This window comes from Cricetulus griseus, chromosome 6, assembly GCF_003668045.3.
Source record: "Cricetulus griseus strain 17A/GY chromosome 6, alternate assembly CriGri-PICRH-1.0, whole genome shotgun sequence".
Classification (NCBI taxonomy): domain Eukaryota; kingdom Metazoa; phylum Chordata; class Mammalia; order Rodentia; family Cricetidae; genus Cricetulus; species Cricetulus griseus.
In genome coordinates this window covers 50,001,352-50,019,748 of record NC_048599.1, presented here as the reverse complement: position 1 = coordinate 50,019,748, position 18,397 = coordinate 50,001,352, and the positions used below count along the sequence as shown (strand labels likewise).

Genomic DNA, 18,397 nt, shown 5'->3' with positions numbered 1-18,397 from the left:
CCTGAAGAATACTTGCATTCCCCTAAAAACTAAGAACTTACACATGGAAGATACTTGTTGAAAATAAGGACTAAATGACCTAAAGTTTACAAAGTTCATAGCTCCTTAAAAAGGCTCTTGACAGAATTTGGTTGATCTACAGGCCATACAGGAGGCTCCTGGCATCACCCCTGTGCAAAGCTTTTGGACCAGGGTCTTAAGTCCTGCTTGAAAAGTCAAGCCTGCCCCGCAGGTTCCAGAAATGACAGGCAAGAATGGGCTACAGAGGTATTGTTTGGAAGGTGAAAGAGGAAGGGGCAGAACAGGTGGCTAATGGGTAATATTAGAAGTTTTTAATGTCTCATAGCACTGTAGGGTGACTGATAGTCACATACTAAAGTAACTAGTAGATGGACTTTTAATGTTCCTAACACAAAAAACCATAGGTAAGTGTTTGGAGTTATGGACATGCCAGAGTCCTCGTTTTTTATACATTACATGTGTGCATTGAAATTCTACTGTGTATGTCATACATAGTATGTCATAGTTAACTTCAGTTGTCAACCTGACAAACCTGCAATCCCATGTGAACAGACTCCTTTGAAGAATTTCCCAGAGCAGATGTCACTGACATGACATACTTTATTCTGTGGGCATGCACCCTTGAGTCTGAGGACATTTTTATAGAGAATCACAGGAAAGTTGCTTTTTGTCAGAGCTGATCGCATAATGAATTACACAACAGTGTCATTTAGCACTTACTGTGGTTCCCGGATATCTGGTAGTGGCCATCTTAATTAAGTTATTCCAGGCAGCCTCACTGGTACCATGTTGTCTAAACCTTATATTCATTCCCTTCCAATACTGTATCCCGTAAACTTGCATAATTACTAGGAGCCAATCAAAAGCTCCATGCATATAGGAGGTATATATTCATAGTTCGTTTTCAAGAGACCAGTGGTCGTATTCCAGGTGCGTCCTTGTAAGAAAGAAAATTGAAACAAAAGCCCTGACCCTTCTTCCCAGTGTCTCTATCCCTGTCAATCGGCACAACGGCAAGAAAGAGGACTGTTGTATACAGCATGGTGATGCTTGTGTCTCCAGATTTCCCAGTCAAACAAGACAGGGTTCTGCCCTGGGCAGGTCAGTAAATTGACTGAAAGAAATTGTAGTGTTGATCCCAAGGACAGCTTCCTTGGACAAAGCTTCCTCCCATTGTGGGCTTGAGAACAGAAAGAAAATCCCACATGAGCTCCAATGAGAAGGTGGTGGATGCAGCAGGCCCACCCTTCTCTCCCTGCATGAACTCTGATGAGAGGGTAGTGGATGCAGCTGGTCCACCACCACCACCACCCACCTCCCTGGTGCATGAGTAAACAGTTTCACCTTGTGTCCTCTCCTGGGAGAATAACCTGACCTAGTGGGGCAATGTTTTCCTCCGTGGGCACAGCTGGCCTCATGATAGCGTTCACAGAAGGACAGGCTTTCAGACACTCGAGCCTGGTTCTTCTCCTCCTGACCCTTTGGTGCTTTTCCACTGTGGTGAAGAGATGACCATGGAGGAAGCAGAGAAGAGAAAAAGAGGACATATCACTGAATACCAGGAGAGAAGACAGTGGAGCGCCCTGAGGAATGCACCCCCAGACACACCATGGTTTCCATGACAGCAGCAGCCACAGGATGAACGGGTACCAGGATTCTTTGTGGATTGTCCCATCTCTTCGTTCCTCTTCTGAACATCATGCTTTGTGTCCAAATCAAAGATGCAAGCAGACAGCTATGCAGGTGCCTGACAGCACCCTTAGCTGACTGTATTCTGCAGCCAAACAGAAAAGTAAACACCATGACTAGGCGCTATGTAAAGAACTGACCCTGTCCCTCCCTCCATTTCCCTGGAACACTGTAGGTCCCATGGAACACAGTGGCTTCTGTTTAGATATCTCTTCTCATCTACCATTAGCTCAGATCTGTCCTTTTGAGCCTGGCAGACTTCCCTGGATGGAAGGGTGGACCTGCCACAGGTGTCCAATAAATGCTACTCACACATTAAGAGGAAATGTAAGAAGCGGCTTATATGGTTTTTAAGGTCCTTAATGCCCTCTCCAAGCCTCAGCCTCTTGGATCTCAGGAGTTGTCCATAGTTCCTGTCAACACAACAAACATGGCATCAATACAGGTCAGCTGGGTAAGATGTCATCCCATGCTCCATCCATAGGCTTTGGAGGAGCAGTCACCCGGTGAGCAGGAATGAAGAGACTGTAAGAATCTCTCATTGACCTCAAGAGCAGCATCTGGACCAGGCAGGGCTTTACCCTGACAAAGCCCCACCCACCAACAAAAATGCAATGCTGTAAACATCACAGATCCACAAGCCACACTGTTGGTTATCTACAATGGCTTCCCCCACAGAGATCAGGCTCTGCAGCAGTCCCATTAGAGGATCAACTCTCAGGCCCAATGTGCTCATGAAAACAAGCACCACTGCCTATTGTCTTCCTCCTACACTATCCCATGTGCCTTCTCCAATTGCTCACAGGAAGGAGAAGACAACCCCTAACACAGACTAACTGACATTCCTTGGTGTAAGTCCTGGTAAGAAAACTGTAGGGCTGGGACCCAGCTGTTTGATTGCTTGCCCAGCATGCATGAGGCTGTGGGCTTGGTTCCTAGCACTGCAGAAGCCAAATACTGTTATGAATAACTGTGATTCTGGAAATAAGCAAATGGAAGCAAGAGGATCAGAAATTTAAGGTCATCCGTGGCTACATAGGGAGTTCAAGGCCCACCGACTTTTATTTTGAAAACTACAGAGGGTCAAGCATAGTGTCAGATACCAATAATCCCAAGACTTGAGAGTCAAGACTGGAAGAACAGGAGTTTAAAGCCAGAACTTCCTAGCAACACCCTGTCTCAAAAACAAATGGACTAAGCTAGGTCTAAAGGCACAGTCTCATAATCCCAGACACTTGGGAGGTTGAGGCAGGAGGAGCTCAAGCCTACCAGCCAGTCTGGGCTACAGTACAAGTTCCAAACCAGCCTGGGAAGTTTAATAAGAGTGTCATCTCAAAATAAATTTTTTTTTCTCAACAAGTGTCACAAATGGCCAAGATATACTTAAAGAATTAATTGTTTAACATCCTTAGCCATTAGGGAAATGCAAATCATAACAACTCAGATTCCATCTTATACCAGTTATTATGACTAAGATCAATAACACTAGTAACAGCCTATGTTGGAGAGGATCTGGAGTAAAGGGAACACTCCTCCACTGCAGTGGAGTGTTGTACAGCCATTTTAGAAATCAATATGGTGGTTTCTCAGAAAATTGGGAATCAGCCTCATGACCCAGCTATACTACTCTTGGGCATGTATCCAAAGGAAACTCAATCATACCCAAAGGATACTTGCTCAACAATGTTCATAGCAGTGTTATTCATAATAGCAAGAACCTGGAGACAACCTAAACTCCCCTCAACTGAAGAATAGATAAAGAAAATGTGGTGTAACACTCAGCTGTTAAAAACAATGATGTCAGGAAATTTGAAGGCAAATGAATGAAACTAGAAAAAAAAATCATCCTGAGTGAGGTAACTCAGACCCAGAAAGACAAATCTGGCATGTACTCACTCATAAATGGATATTAGCTGTATAGTATAACCATGCTACACACAATCCACAGCCACAGAGAGGTTTGGTAACAAGGAGGGCCCAATGAGGGACTCGTGGATTTCCCTGGGAAGGGGAAATAGAAAAGATCCCCTGTGTAGGCTGAGCGTGGGTGGGGATGGAAATGTAAAGGATCTGTTTTGGGGGCAGGTAGAGAGAAGAGTAATGAAAGAGATGACTTGATGGTGGTGCATTTTGGGGTCAGGTAGAGACCTGATGCAAGGGAAAGTCCCACAAATCTACAAGGATGACCCTAGCTAAGACTCCTAGCAATAGTGAATAGGTAGCCTGAACTGGTCCTCTCCTGTAATCAGATTGGTGACTATCCTAATTGGCATCAGAGAGCCTTTGTCCAGTAACTGATGGAAACAAATGCAGAGATTCACAACCAAGCACATGGCCAAGCACAGGGAATCCTGTTGAAGAGAGGGAGGAAGGATTGTTCAAGCCAGGGGGTCAAGGTCATCACAAGGAAACCCACAGAAGCAACTGGCCTGCTCATGGGGACTCACAGACCATCGACTAACAACTAGGGAGCCTGAATGGGACCCCTCTAGGACCTCTACATGTGTGTGTGTAAGTTGTATGGCTTGGTCTACTTATGGGACTCCTGGCAGTGGGATTGGGGCCTGTCTCTAAGGCTTTGGCTGGCTTCCAGGAACCTATTCCTTATGCTGGGTTGCCTTGCCCAACCTTAATACAAGGAGAGGCACTGAGTCCTACCTCAACTTAATTTGCCATGCTTTGTTCCTGCCCCCTTTCTGAGCAGAGTGGAGGAGGAGTGTATTGAGGAGGGGAACAGAGGGGGGAAAGGACCAGAGGAGGGGGAGGAGAAGCTGTGGTTGGGATGTAAAATAAATGAAAAAATTAAATAAAACTAATATTTAAAATATTTGTTTTAAAAGGTTGTAGGGCCAGCAAGACAGCTCAGCAGATAAAGGAATTTGCCACCATTCTTGATAACCTAAGTTTGACCCCTGGGTCCCACATGGTAGGAGGAGAGAACCAACTCCCAAAAGTTGTTTTCCGTCTTCCATAGACATGCATGGCACACTTGAGCATGCAAACACACACAGATAAATAATAAAGTGAAAATGTTAGGTACAGTTCACAGATAGACCACTTACTGAATTATCATGTATAAACAGTCCTGGGCTCACTGTCTAGTACTAAAGAATAAGTAATGTCTGAGCTTGCTCCCTCCCGGTGTTAGAATGTAGCAGCGCCTGGAACAAAGTGTGCCTGTTGCTCTGCCCTTCTCCTGGCTCAGGGAACTCTGCAGAGCCCTACTGCCCCTCTCCCTGGGAGCATGCTCCATGACATTCATCTCTAATAACACCAGAATCAGAGTCATCCAGCCCCAGACTCCTCCCTGATGGCAGCAAGTGAGGCACCAAGGATTGGAATTTCCTGCCACAGGGAAAGAGTAACCTGGTGGCAGGGCACAGAGAAAGCTAAGTCACTGTTTATATCAGTTCATAATGTATTACTTTGTACCAGGCTTCTTTTAGGCCATCAACCAATTCCCAAATCATGACACAGCAATTTTGAATGCTAGGCCTAGCTTAGGCATGTTTCTGGCTAGCTCTTTTATCTTAATTAACCTGTTTCTCTTTATCTGCCTTTTGCCTCAGGGCTTATTACCTTTCTTCTATATATCTTACTTTCACTACTTTTGGTGTCTAGCTGGCTGGCAGCGGCTGCTTGGCTTCTTGACTTGGGTGTGTCCCTCATTCCTACTCTCGTTCTTCCGATCTCTTCTTTTTCCCAAGCCTAGAATTCTCCTCCTACTTATTCTCTCTGCCCTGCCTATCCTTTCTCCTGCCTAGCTATTGGCCATTCAGCTCGTTATTAGGCCAATCAGGCGCCTTAAGAAGACAAGGTGAAACAGATGCAATGTATCTCTACATAATTAAACACACATCCTTACATTGCTAAACAAAAGCAGCATAAACAAAAGCAACACACCTTTACACAGTCAAAGTAATATTCTAGAGCATAAATAAATACAACACATCTTTGCCTAGTCAAAATAATATCCCACAAATTACTTCTCTTTTGTTTGGGGGGGGGTTTGGGAAGGGGTTTCGAGACAGGGTTTCTCTGTGTAGCTTTGGAGCCTATCCTGGCACTCGCTCTGCAGACCAGGCTGGCCTCGAACTCACAGAGATCCGCCTGCCTCTGCCTCTCCAGTGCTGGGATTAAAGGTGTGTGTCACTACATCTAGCTTTAGTTACTTTTATTGCTGTGACCTAATACTTGCCAAGAAACAACTTAAACGAGGAATGATTTATTTTGGCACACAGTGTAAGAATCAATATCGACCATCATGGCAGGGAAAGCATGGCAGTGGGAGAGTAAGGCATCTAGTCACACCATGCTTGAAGGAAGCAGAGAGCACACCGGAAGTGGGGCCTGGCTATAAAAAATTAAGACATTCCTATGGTAACCCACTTGCTCCAGCAAGGCTCTTCCTCCTAAAGGTTTTGTAATCTTTTAGAACAGCTCCACCAGCTGGGGACAAGTGTTCAAACATGCCATCCTTAAACAAGAACACTATCATGTGGTATTCTAGCCCATATTTGGTCCAAGCTACAGACTAAAGCCCCAGACCTCAGAAGCTCAGCATCTGCACTCACATGACAAGTAAACTGAGGCAGACACAGTGAGAATGGTGGCCAAAAAAGTCACAGTTTTGCTTCTGCTCTGTTTTACTAACAAATGGCAACCACTGGGAGACCCGAAGTGAAGAGCCCACACTGGTGCCTCCCTTTCTTTGCTCTATGTGTGGAGCAGAGAGGACCCAGCTGCCATTTCAAGGAAACTTTAAAAGATCTCACTTCAGACCTGAGTACCAAGGGAAGCAGTAGGCACCTGAGGCTCAGGGGACCATAGTTGTAGTCAGTCTGTCAGTGTTGGTGACAGGAGTGTGTACATTTAGTAAAAACAGCTGTCCAGTGTCTGAGTGCCCAAGCTGGTGGAAAAAAAAACCAACATGGAGTTTGGACAGAGAGAATTTGAGGTGAGAGACATTGACTCCTGTAGGAAGCAAAACCATACTCACTTCTGAGGCAGGGATTTTCTTCCAGAGAGCTGAATGGCTCCTGAGGACTGGTCCAGTAAAATGAGTAATTCAAATTAATGAATCAGTATCTTGATGCAAGCTCAGTTGAGCATCATGAAAATCTGGCTCAGTGTCTGTGCCCAGGGATGCCCCACTCCTTACCTAAGACTCACACTGGCTCCAAAAAAGACTCGCCAGGTCTCATGTTCCCTGTATCTTCCCTCTACCAAACCGGGGCAGCCCCGGCACTACGGGGACCAGGCAGTGCTGTTTCAGACACCCAAACAGCTGTTGTTCTTGCTAAGTAAAAACAAGTGACTAGTCACAGCAAAACCATGAAAGAAAACCGCAAGTGACCTAAGGATTTCTGACTCACCCTTCAACCTGGGTACTTTGTGACATTCCACCCAAAGCTCTCAGCCACCTGCAGCAGAGCTGAGAACTGCAGTCCCTTTGTCTCCCTGGCTCAGGGTAATTACCCTGCCCCCAGATGGCTTTTGCCTTCAGAACAAAATAAAGAAAAACCACCTTCCCTCCCTAAGCCCAAGTGACTAAGAAAAGCTGGCAGGGACCCTCCCTCAGACCATAATTGTGGGAACCTCTTGCAAAACAATTTTCATTGCCAGATAAACTATGTCTTTTCCCAGCAGGCAAGTGCCACACCTCAGAGACGGGGTGAGAGATTTCCTTTGAGATACCGCTGAGAAGATATGAAGAGCTGGGCCTCTTCTGCCCACTAGGGAGAGCTGTGCAGAATCGAATCCTGAGAGAGGCTCCAATAACAGCCTCGGTGTGTGCATGGCACCCATACAGTTCCAGCCAGCATCGTTCTGAAGCTCAGGCCTGAAATCAGCAGCTTCCTGCTGGCACAGGGCTCACATCTATTGCCAGTCAAGACCCTTTATCTGCAGGATAGGCAACTGTGACAAGCCCAACTATCCAAGATAATACAGGAGCCAGGTGGGCACCATCTTCACCTTGGAAACAATACCATAGCTCAAGTCTTTTGGGTCACACCTGATAGAACTGGGACCAGACCTTGAGCCAAATGTAGTTTCTATAGATTGGGTTGCATGGTTAGCTGCTGCCCAACACTACCCAATGTGGGTGGTGGGTGAGGAACTAGGAACCCTGACTCTGTCAGAATTTCCTTCACAGCAGCGACAGGAAAAAACACACTAAGCTTTCTGCCTTCAAGGGCCTTCCATCGCCTGAGCAGCTAGATTCCACAGCTCAGCTACCTACCTACAAGTGTCAGGCTGCCAACAGAATGGCTCTGTTCTCAAAATACCAACCAATGGGTACAATGTTAAATGCCTCAATGCCAGAGCAGCAGTTAGCTACACAGAAAAGAAACATAGGCAGGGGGATGAAGGACTGGCTAGACAGCAGAGTGGGAGGGAAGGTGTTCTGAGCTCCATGGGGAAGAGCAGCCTGCTCCTTGATCAGTGACTGCACACCATCTCAAGGCATCAGGAAGCATCACTGGTCAAGAACAGTATCTCCATGGAGGTCTCCATCACAGACCGAAATCCTCCATCGGAGTCACACTTATGTTCTCTCAGTACCTGATCACACCACCTTAGGTGAGATCAGTCCATTAGATCAACCCATTTTTTAAAATCATTTATCTCTGCATGTAGCGGTGTTTTGGCCTGCACGCATGACTGTGTCCCACATGCACGCAGTGTCCTCAAAAACCACAAGAGGGCATACGATCCCCCTGGGACTGGAGTTAAAGACAGTTGTGAGCTGCCATGTGGGTGCTGGGACCTGAACTCGGGTCCTCTGTAAGAGCAGCCAGTGCTCTTAACCACCGAGTCGTCTCTCTAGCACCTCTAAGCCTACTTTGTAGATGAGGAGCTGAATATAGTTGATCTCACAAAGCTCCAGTTCAACCCTATAAGGAAGGCATCGGACACCACTGACATCCCTTTGCTCTGCTGAGCCTCCTACCAGCCTGTAACGGAGCAAGTTGCTTCTCTTTCTTGAAGAAGCTGGTGCCACAGATGTCTGGAGAGGCTGATGTTTTGCCCTCCACCTGAGGGTGTCCTGGGCTCAGGCATCTCAGGAGAAGGGCCCTCAGAGGATCTTATTGGGGATCCCTGCAGATTATCTCCTCACAGTCTCCTTGGGCATTTCATTTAGGTATCACGAGCTCTGGCCTGGTGTATCCTGGTTGCAAACATCATGTGTTCAGTTAAAATGTTTTATGTCAGTAAGTCCTTTTAAGAATTCTTTAAGCTAAGTAAACTTGAAATTTGAGAATTGCAGCATCCTGAAACACTCCAAATCATCCTTGTGATTCTGAACTCAGCGGTTAGCAGAGGTTGGGGGGAGTCTGAACCTGCAGGAAAGAGAAAAATCACTTCAAGAAGCCAACACTTCTTGTCTAGACACCCTTAGGATAGCCCTCCTCAGAGTCTGTGTACTGAGAATTATGTGCAAAGTGACAATTTTGACATTTCTCAGAGGAAGCATCCAGCCTGGGCCTGGGGGTACCTAAGGATCTGCTAGCTATAGACACTACACAGAGACAAGTCAGAAGCGACAGTGGCCGGTGTCCAGGGAGCAGCTCTGCATGTCTCCTAGACACCACTACTGACCACATTTGAGTGATTTATTTCCATGACTTTTACCTAATGCATTACACCTTTGCAAACTGGATATCCTAATGGTGAAAATAGTAAAGACTTGAATAAAAATGTTAAGAAGCCAAGAAGGAGTATGGAATGTTCTAGAAAGAGCTCCTTCCCAGGCATTGTATTATTATTATTATTATTATTATTATTATTATTATTATTATTATTATTTCCACAATCTAAGTCCTGAACATTCATTCATTGCCTTCCTCCTTTTCTGGCTTGGAGCTCCTTGGAGAACAAGCCCAGTCTTGACCTCTCTCCTATCATCAGGGATCAGGGGATGTCGAAGGGGAGGGGCTCTCCTCACCTCTACCGCCCCCAGCTGAGGCTGCTTTCTGTCTCTGGAAGAAACATTTTGCAGAGCAATTTGGCAGTGAGTTAGGAGCCTCAAAACAGTTCACGTCCTGCCACCTGGCAACAGCCTGCTCTGGAAAACCGCTGGAAGGAGTAAGTCAGAAACTTGGACTGTCTTCCAAAGAGGGCTCAGTGAAGCTTTATATATAGCTGTTAAAGCTGGCAACAGTGTGTCTGCCTGTCTCACCTTATGGGAATGGTTAAGTAATTACGGTGCTTCCAGAAGGTGGGATATGCCTCACAGTTTCAAGATGGCACCTCCAAGGCTATTTAACGATGTGGAAACATAGGATAGTTTCCATGGTGTTAAGTGGGAATCTGTAACACAAAATCAAATACACAGAACAATAAAAGTACCTATATGTGAACATATACAGAGAACTGGACAGGAATATAAACTGTCAAAGGGAATTGCTCTGGGTGGTAAGATTACAGCTCATTTTTTATGCTGTCCTTTGTTACTTTCTATACACTGCCTTTATAGGTTTTTAAGTGACTGAAGAGAAATTTCTACCAAGAGAAAAAAAAAAAAAACCCTAGCTAGTGATTGCAGGCTGAGATTAATAGCTTTTCTGTGTGGAACATCAGTTTAAAATTGCAGTGAGAATCCCAAGCCCCTGGCCTGGCCTGACAGCTTTGCCTTGTGGAATGCCTTGTGGGTGAACCTGGAAGGTCTTCAGTAATTAATAGTCAACCTAAGCAGTGTCCCAGCACCCCACTTAGACTACCCAGCTGCTTCAGTTTTAAAAAAACACGCAAGACTATAACTACTTTGTTTACACTGGGAGATTGTTTTTCATAAAACGCCACTAGAGCACAGGGCAGAAGGTGGGCATTGCCCCAGCCAGGCGGTGAGGAAGGCAATGGCTTCCACCTCATGAACAGCTCTGCTTAGCTAGAGTGGGTAGCTTCTGGAGGACAGCCCGTGCTGCCAGGTGTTCCTGTGGTCACAGCTGCACATGCTGGTGGCTGTCTTGGAATTCACCCCTGTTTCCTGTCATTAACTCCTTCCTCTCTGCCACCAGGCCTTTGTTTAGCAACACCTTCCCTACCAATAGCATGGCGCTGGCTTTTTACAGACCAACGGTGACAACCCAGGCAACCCTCAACAGGGGAAGCCAAACCTTTTAAAATGACACACAAACAAAATAAACTTGGGAGGCAGAGAAAAAGGCACAAAACAATATTGTTCTTTACATAACAAAGTTCTATCCCAACAACCAAAAAGAGGGAGTAAAGGAGATGAAAGAAAAAAAAAAAGAGGAATGAGGACACAGAAAGTAGCCATGAAGACAAAGGAGAGGAGAAAAGGTAGGGAGAAGTAGCCCCCAAGGAGGGGGTGAGTGACGGGCTCACAAGCTGTGAGAAATTTGCAGACCAACTGCCCAGCTGTGCAGAACTGTGCTGTTGATTAAAAGCCAACGAGGAAGGTGGGTGTAACAGACAGCATGTGGTGTGTCTCTCGCACCACAGTCCTTGCTGCTTGGACTCATGCCGAAGCCACATGTCCCTATGTGGTGGCTTGTCTGCCAAACACAACAAGACTCTGATCCAAACCATGCACTTAGAATATTTTGGAAACTGCGGCCATCCCACTGCTTTAATCCCAGCGGCCACTGGGATTCAAGACCAACGGTGGCCCCTGGATTGAGGTTTAAGTCCCTCCAGGATACACAGCTAATGTCTGTTGTTTTTTTAAAGCCTATCTGGGTATAGTTAACGTTGTCACAGCCTCTCCTTTCCAATCTATCTTCTCTCCACAGCAAACAGAGGGGGCGGTTCTTCCTGCATGCAGCAAACTTCCAGCTTTTGCAGCTAGGGTGGCTCACAGGCCTCAGACGCCAGACATCTTGTTTGTGAAAGCCTGAGCAGAAGAGGGGGGATCAGAGGCTTGCTGAGATAGCCCAGGATGCAGCAGTGGGAGGAGACAGGGGCCATGAAGTGCCTAGGACAAGAAGCAAGGTTGATTCCTGATCCCCACTGATTTGAGCAAGTTGCAGAAGGCTGCATCCTGTTTCCAGTCATATTTAACGTGGGATGTGGAATTTGAATCCATAGTTCTGTGGCAGGCTTGTGAGTGTAGGATAGAGATATTGCTAGAGCTTCCCCAAGAGATGGGAGACTTGCCAGAGAGCCAGGTCAGGGTGTGAGAACTGTTGCCCTGGTAGGAGGAAGTGGAAAAGAGCATCAGATTGCTGAGTGACTGCATTGGTCACCATATTTAGGAACCCCCTGTCAAACCATAGGGAACTTGCTAAGCAAGTGCACTTTCAATGTGCTCACACCCAAAGCAATTATTATGTGAGGCCATGGATATGTTAATTAGGTTTACTGAGCCATTTCACGGTGTTACATACTATATAACATGTTACACGTTGATAAATATGTACAATTTTGTCAATTTAAAAAACAATTGTATTAAAAACAAAGTATAATCATGCATTGTTTAAGGTGGATGTGTTCTTTGTCAATTTCATTGTTGTTCAAACATATTTTTAGATGGTACCTCACACCTACACAGTTTGTCATAAATTGTCATGAAGTGGCAGAGACTGACCTTGTACAAATGTAAGGGATGGGTACTTTAAAACTCCACTTTTATGATAGTACACTCTGGTACAGGGAGTTTAAGTACGTTCTCAGGACAAGTCGGGAAAAAATTCAAATCCAGTGAGGCTATTGAACATGTAAAGAAGATATATCATTCTGTTTCCCAGAAATGCATGTTGAATAATTAATCTAGAATCAGAGGTCCTAGGGAACTGTATTTATAAAGTCTACTAAAAATGTGTCCTCAGGGCTTGTGGGGTAGCTAGTGATAGACGTTGCCTGGCTTCCCCAAGGCCTGGGGTTTAGTAAGTGCCAGAAAAACAAAATTTCCAAACAAAAAAAGTTGGCCAGGGCTAGGAAGATAAGAAGTGGGAAGAAGTAGGTGACAGCTCCCATGACAGCATGGGGAACACCATCACAGGGGCCAATGGGCTCATGATGAGCAATAGGCTGCTTCACTCATCACAGACAGGCCGACCTCACTTGGTTGTCAGTTCTCATGATTGAGCGATGGCTGGTTCACTGTGACATCACAGACAGGCCGGGACTCTGGAATAATCTGGGCCATCAACAGCCAGCAGGGCTGCTTTGCTTGTTTTCTATCTTAGGCTCTGAAGTACTTTTCAGTTCCTCAGCTTAAACACTGTGATTGGAATCCTGTGCTTGCAGCATCCAGGCTGACACTTGTCCAAAGCTTCACTAGAGGAAGTGGATCCTATGCAGGTCAAAGGATCTCTGAGCAAAGACAGTTGAACACTTCTGAGCACTCCTGAGCTCTTGCATCCTGAGCACTCCTGGGCAATCCTAGCACCCTGGGTCATGAGCACTCCTCTGTCTGGCACTGGCAGTGACACAGTCCTAGGAACTCCAGATTTTTTTTTTCTTCTTTTTGGTTTTTCAAGACAGGGTTTCTCTGTGGCTTTGGAGCCTATCCTGGCACTTGCTCTGGAGACCAGGCTGGCCTCAAACTCACAGAGATCTGCCTGCCTCTGCCTCCCGAGTGCTGGGATTAAGGTGTGTCACCAACGGCCTGGCTACTCAGAGCCTGAGCACTCATGAGCATTCCCGGGCACTGAGCACTCCTGAGCACTCCTGATGACTTCTGACTCATGTGAGTCCTGGGAACTCCTGGACATTCATGAGCACTTCTGAGCACTCCTGGGCACTCGTGGGAGTCCTAACTCATGAGCTTCCTGGGACACTCCTGAGCACTTCTTGACACTGCTGAGCACTTCTCCCATGTATGGCACTAAGATAATTCTGCAAGAATGAGTTCATTTTGTACCCAGAAACCTTGTCACTTGTTTCCTATTGTTGTCCTCGCTGAGACACCAGGGAGTCAGAAAGATTTAGAACCTGGATGGTGGTCACTCATGGGTAAATGGCAGAGTTAGAATCTGAGCCCAGGCAACTTACTTGGGGCTTTTTACAACTCCGTTGTCCTGAAATGTCTCAGTAGATTGTCACATCCTAACATCCGGAGAATTCCATAAGAGTTGGATCCTTGGGCTTAACACAAAGTGATCCAAGTTGGAGTGGCATCTCAACAAGTGATCTATCTATTCATTCTAAAATATTGGGGACATGGCTGGGCCTTGCTTAGAGCATTCTTAGGCTCTCCCTGCCAGCATGCCAACAAAACCTCATGCAGATTTGGTTAAAGGCAAAATCAGTATTTTCCACATCTCCATCAATGCAACAGCAGCTTAGACAGGATATAAGGGGGAGATGGGACATGGGGTGGCAAGGGTGGGACACACTATCTCCTACTGCTTGGCCTCACCCATAGTACACTAGACTAGATGCCACTTAGGTTTGGACAGTGGAGCCAAAGTAACAAATGTATGTTAAGAAATGCCAGAGTACTCTGCCCCCCATCCCTGCTCTTAACCTACACAGCCTGTAATGAGGCAGTCTCACGGAGACCCATGAGCGTGAGCAGCAGCCTCCTGCGGCCCCAACTGCCTCGGGAGCCTGGAGTTGTCCCCACCTTTGTCCTAGAGTTAGTAACCCTGATGTCTCCTGCTGAGGATTCATAGCTCCAAGTCTGTAGAGTGAGTAGATGGCAAGTGACAGGCTCTTCCCTCAGACACAGGTTCTTGACCCAGGTCCATAGGCCCTTCGCCGGTTCTGGAGCCCACTCATTTTCATTGGCAGGCGTGACACTCTTACTGGGTCTCAGAGCAGACATCTCTGGTTTGTTGCATGAGTGTGAAAAAGGAGAGAAAGGCCATTAAATTTCAGCTCCTTTCTGGATTTTCAGGAGAGGGAAAACAGCAGCCTCGGTCACAGTAAACGGTAAGCATCTACCTTAGGCAGATGTGACCTTGTTCTCAGCAGTTTCTGGTGCAAGGGCCATCACTGACAACAGGGCCAGGTTCTCAGAGGCACCTTCCTCAGTGGAATACACTGAGGTATACACTGGCCTGCTCCTGACTAGATTTTTGTATTCATGCTTCTGATTTCTAAATTCTTTAAGTATTCAAGTGAAAGGGAAGTCTTTCCAGAAGACACATGAAAGTCTATACAGATGTCCTAGGGCATGTGCAAGCCACGGGTGTGCTGTCCTGGTACTCCAGCTGTTCTAGGAGAATCCTAACTGACTCAAACCCCAGCTGCCCAGAAGCAGGTAGAGGGGAGGCCAAGGGAGGCTGGATCCAGGGTGACTGGACCAGAGGAGACTGGGGAAGGCCAATGGCAGGTCTACCCCACTGTTATCGGAGCAGTGAGAAAGAGGGTGCTGACTGTACTCCCAGATCTGTGTTCCTGAATTGCTCAGATCTTGCTGAACCAAGCCTTCACCTCCATTACCCATTTGCTATCGTCTTAGGAATTAATTACCCGATTGCTCCAGGCAGAATCCTGGAGCTGGAAGAAGGCCGCAGGCATTTTGCAGACGCCTGCAGAGCAAGACAAGCCATGTTTGATGCTGAAGAGCAGAGAGGCCCTTAGAGGATGGATTCGGATGTCCAGCACTTACTTTGCTCTGACTACATCTAAAATGGCCAGTCCTCTGACAGAATTCACCTGTGAGACGTCTGCCAGCATCCAAGAAGTATAAAACCACTTCAAGAGGACCTCTGCATGAAGGACTGTCCTGTGTCAATCTAAGGACTTAATTTTTTTTTTAAATCTGAGTACATGAGAGTAAGCCAATGTATGGTTGAACAAAAACCAAAAACCAAAAAACACCACACTCGAAAACATCCAAAGATAAACAGGAGAAACATCCTGTGCATCCCAAGACACAGCTAAGGAGCTCTGAGTTTCTTTCATTCCAGATGGCTGCTTTTCCTTGAACTAGGGAAAATATCTTCCAAACTTCTTTCCTTGAACATAAAGAAGAGTTTTGTACAAGTGAGGCCAATTAAGAATGGACGATGGGGGCTGGGGAAGTGGCTCATTGGATAAAATGTAAACATGAGGTCCTGAGTTCAGATCCAGTTTCTAGCATCCCCACAAAAGGCCAGGCTTGGTGCTACACACTCATAATCCCAGTGAGAGGAGGGAGGAGAAAGGGGACCCTGAAGCCTAGAGACCAGCAGGACTTTCTGAATCAGGGCCTCAGGAGTCAGGAAGAAGCTTTGCTTCAATTGGTAAGAAGTGGAAGCAATTGAGGAAGACATCCAATGTTAATCCCTGGTGTGTGTGCGCGTGCTCTCGCGCGCGCGCACGCACACACACACACACACAGATACACACACACACACACACACACACACACACACACACACACACACACACACGTGATGGTGGATAATAATGTGGTTTCATAGTAAATAGTAGCAACCAGAGCCTGGGAAGGGTGGCCCAGGGAAGAGATAATATAGAAAAGCTGTAGGACAGGAGTAACTTCTGTGTTTTATTGCATGGACAATAATTATTGGTGTATCTCAAAAGTCAAAGAGATTTAAAATGTTCCCCCAACACAACATAAAACAATAAATGTCCAAAGCACGGGATCCAGCAAGTACCCTGTTGTAATCCTGACATGCTATATTAGAACCTTTGCTCATTGCCCTGAAGAAACACCTGACAAATGAAACTAAAGGAGGGAAGGGTGTAATTGGGAATCTGGTTTGAGGATGCAGTCCATAATGGAAGGGCAGTTGTGGTGGCAAGAGCCTGAGGCAGCTGTCCAGATTTCATCTAGAGTCAGAAACCAGGTAGAAAGGAATGTTGAAGCTTGGCTGGTTTCTTCCTTTGTTCCTTTGCATTCAGTCAGGGATGACAGCCCATGGGATGGTGCCTGCTCTTCCTCCCTCAGGGACCCTCTCGGGAAACACTCCCCATACACACCTGGAGGTGTCTCTCTTAAGTGATTCTTTGGTTGGTTTTTTGTTTGTTTGTTTGTTTTTGTTTTGTTTTGTTTTGTTTTTGTTTTTTGAGACAGAGTTTCTCTGTGTAGCCCTGGCTATCCTGGAACTCATTTGTAGAGATCTACAGATCTCTCGAACTCAGAAGACTACCTGCCTCTGTCTCCTGAGTGCTGGGATTAAAGGTGTGCACCACCGCCGCCTGGCCTCTTAGGTGATTCTAAACGCAGTCAAGTTGCCAATGACATTTAACCGTCACACACTGCTCAGGGGCACAGAGGTGTCACATTATGCCCCATCAAAATGTTCAGTTGTTAGGTATCAGTTTTCAAACCTTTCAAATAGAAAATTAACTGGAGAATAACTGATAACAACAAAGTCCATGGTGGTAAAAAAGAAGTTATCAAATCATCCTGGCAGAAATGGGGTAGGGTTGACTTAGCAGAGCTGAGAGGCAGCAGAAAGAATGGGGAGATTCTGAGAGGGAGTGGGACTAGCAGAAGCATTTGGAGGGAGAAGTGTTTGTTTGGTAAGACATTTCAAAAGGCGAGCAAAGCATTGCACGCATTAACTACATGTCGGGGTTTCAGGAGCACTGGAAGTGTCTGGGGGAGCACAGGCCACATAGTAAAAGAATTAGCACCCCCCTTTAGTCTCAACCCCCTACTTCAGCCTTCTAATAATCTATATTGTTGTGAAATTGTAATAAAAATCTGCCATGGACACCATTCCACTGTTTGCATTCTATGTTTAATGATGTACCATGGAGATCTTTTAATAAACACCTTTCCCCCCTTTTAACAGCATACAATATCTTCATGTCAATAATGTCTAACTGCTGGACACCTTCACTCTGTCACGCAGAACCCTGGGATCTGCAGACAACTAGGGTGAGGGTATTCCTCAAGGCTGAGTTTCCTTTAGGCTAATCCAGACCAGGTCAGGGAAGGGAGGCTTCGGGTCATGCACTAGCCCTTTCCAGCCACGCTCTTGGCTCCCTTCAGGCAGGGTCAAAAGCAGATGCTATCTTCTAAGTCCCTATCTATCTTTGCACTTAGAGCTCTCTTCCCTGGGGAGACCTCTGCTTGCTTTGTGTATCCCATGGAGATACTATACAAGCAAGCCTGAGTTCTGTGAATGGAGGGAGTGAGGGCCTCCACCAGTGAGTTCCCACAGCTAGTTTTTCAAATACACAGACTTTGCTTGGCCTTGCATCTCACTCTGCCCTTAGTGCTGTGAGAGACTCTGCCCTAAGTCCACCCAGAACTTGTTTGCCTAGAAGATTGACTAGGAAATGCATGAAATTTAAAATCTTTAAAGCAGAAGACTGTTGAATAACCCCCTGAGCTGTGTGTGCCAGCCTCTGCAAACTAAGCCATTTCATCCACTAGAACTCAAAGACCCATTGTTCTGCCTAAGAGGCTCTGCCCACCCCCACCCCATTCCTTTTATCCTCATACATCTACTCATGACCTGTACTCATCTGCCTCAAGGTCCTGCCCCACTTGGAGCTACTAGCCAGCTTGGAAACAAGGAGACTGATGGAGTTCCCATACAAGCTCAGCCCCACGATGCTGTCAGCTGGCACAGGGCTTCCCGCTTCCTTCTGCTTTATCCACTCCATCCAGCTCTTAATCTGAGGTCCTAGATGCCTATCTCAACCTGGGCTTGGGGGAGGGTAATGAGCATATGCCCATGTATAGGTGCACATATAAGCCAGAGGACAGTCTTGGGTACCATTCCTCAGGCACTGTTCACCTCTTTTGGGGAACACAGGCTTGTTCACTGAGCTGGAACTTGCCAAGTAGTCTGGGATAGCTGGA

General features: G+C 46.3%; 1 long non-coding RNA gene across 1 annotated transcript; it reads right to left on the bottom strand.

Annotated features, from left to right (window-relative positions):
- Positions 1–603: 603 nt before the first annotated feature.
- Positions 604–7,023, bottom strand: LOC103160478. Its single transcript, XR_003486533.2, has 4 exons — positions 6,710–7,023; positions 2,023–2,123; positions 1,630–1,795; positions 604–1,516 (listed from the first exon to the last, which is right to left on the bottom strand). It is a non-coding gene; the product is annotated as an uncharacterized LOC103160478 (long non-coding RNA).
- Positions 7,024–18,397: the final 11,374 nt, after the last annotated feature.